This window comes from Triticum dicoccoides, chromosome 6A (genome assembly GCF_002162155.2).
Source record: "Triticum dicoccoides isolate Atlit2015 ecotype Zavitan chromosome 6A, WEW_v2.0, whole genome shotgun sequence".
NCBI lineage: Eukaryota > Viridiplantae > Streptophyta > Magnoliopsida > Poales > Poaceae > Triticum > Triticum dicoccoides.
Window position 1 is genome coordinate 380,613,250 of NC_041390.1, and position 1,840 is coordinate 380,615,089.

Here is a 1,840-nt window from a genome sequence, read left to right on the forward strand (position 1 = left end):
TAGGATGAGTCTATTCTAACAACACCCTTTAAGACTTTATTCTAACAACACCGGCCTTATTCTAACACCACCCCACCCGAACACAAAAAAACAAAATAAACGAACTGCACGCAGCGAACGGAAAAAAGAACCCGCCCACCCCCACCGTACCTTCCTCCCCCCCCACCCCACCCATCCCAACTTTCTTCCCCCGTGGGTTCCTCCCCAATCAGCACCACAAGCCCCGGCGTGCACCTGCCCCTTCCCACCTCTCCGTCGATCTGGCCCGCTTTCCGGTTTGAATCCGAGCCGTGGCTCGTGACGTCACGTGCGTCCTGATCCGCGGGCCAGAAAACATGCTTTCCGGTTAGGTCGACGGTGGCCGAGTAAATGCGATGGGCAAGCGGGTCTCCCTGGTTCAGTTGGTCGGCTGCGGAGGCTGAGCTCGGTGCCATTCGATGCGTCCGAAGGAGAGGAAAACGATCCTTGAATATGGAGTTTCTCTTGCAGTTGATTAAGAGGTACGTATCTGAATTGCATGTGTGCGGTGCCATCTAATTTGTGGGATCCAAAAGCACAAGATCTAATCCTGTGGTTTCCGCCTCAATTTATTTGATCAGAAGAACCATCATGGTTCCTGGAGGAGGTCAATGCCAATGAGATTCCGATTGAGCTTCTGCAGTATCCAGTACTAGCACCTGCACCAGAATTGCCTACGCAGTTGTCAATGGAGGAGCTGCTGCCTTGGCGGCGAACATCGGCGGGGGTCAAATCTGTGTGGCGGTGGGGGTGGCGGACGGTGAAATTGCACTCTAACAGACGCAAGCTTCGGAATAGTCTGAGTAGATCGGCCCAAAAGCGCCTAGATGGACACAAAGGTTTGGAGTCATCGTGTTAGTTCAGAATTTTTTTCAGAAAGTTTTTGGTGTCGTACAAGAGTGCAAGGATGATGGGATGAGTGCAGTGCGTGGCAACATGAAAAATGTAGATAAAACAGTGTTGGTCAGATGGATATTCAATCTCTGCACCCCTGAAAATACAGAGAACATATTCATATTCTGGCCGTTTTGAAATAGTTCAGATGTGTATGTTGTCTGTTGCATATATGCAGTTCAGTAAAAATGCCGATTCATTCTTGAACGGAACTATTTAGTAGCAACCTGTCCGGACCGTGGGGAAGCTCCAGAACAAGCTGGTCGACCAACTTGATGCAAGAACTGTGGAGTAGAGGGTCAGCGACGAAACAAATGAAACAAAGCAGCGGAGCTAAGACTGAAAAGGGACTGAAAAATGATGCATGGTTGACGTAAAACAAAATGCAGGGGAACCAATGGAGCTAAGGCTAGAGAGCAGCTGAAATTTAGTTATCCTTTACTGCAATGTCAATTTGATGGCGTGTATAATTAGCAGGAGTGGTGCAAACATACTGTAACATGTGTGAGCATCATGCAAATCCGTTTGCGCTGAATAAACCTCGACTTTTATATAGTGTAACATCGACCTGACTTCTGTGTGAGATGCATGATGCAGTTTAGCTGCTCATATTTCTGAACATGTTATGCATGCCCTGAACCATATGAATAAAATGCAAGGACTCCTTTCCCTTCTGGACGCCCAGGTTTTAGTTAACCTTTTTTTGAAGTTTCACTTTGCTGGCGTGTATGATCAGAAGTGGCGGATCAAAAATACCGTGATCTATGGAGCATCATGCAAATCCGTTTGTACTGAATAAACCGAGACTGATATGTACTGAATTTTGTGTGAGATCCACGATGCAGTCTAGCTGCTCGTAATTCAGAATATCTGTTTTTTTAGTAACATTCGGAATATCTTTTTTTTGTAGGTTTATTTGGAACATCTT

At 46.6% G+C, this 1,840-nt stretch overlaps 1 long non-coding RNA gene across 1 annotated transcript; it reads left to right on the forward strand.

The window, feature by feature from the left end:
- Nucleotides 1–172: 172 nt before the first annotated feature.
- On the forward strand, nucleotides 173–1,586 carry LOC119316955. The gene is made up of 2 exons (XR_005153423.1): nucleotides 173–500; nucleotides 600–1,586. It is a non-coding gene; the product is annotated as an uncharacterized LOC119316955 (long non-coding RNA).
- The last annotated feature ends 254 nt before the right edge of the window (nucleotides 1,587–1,840 follow it).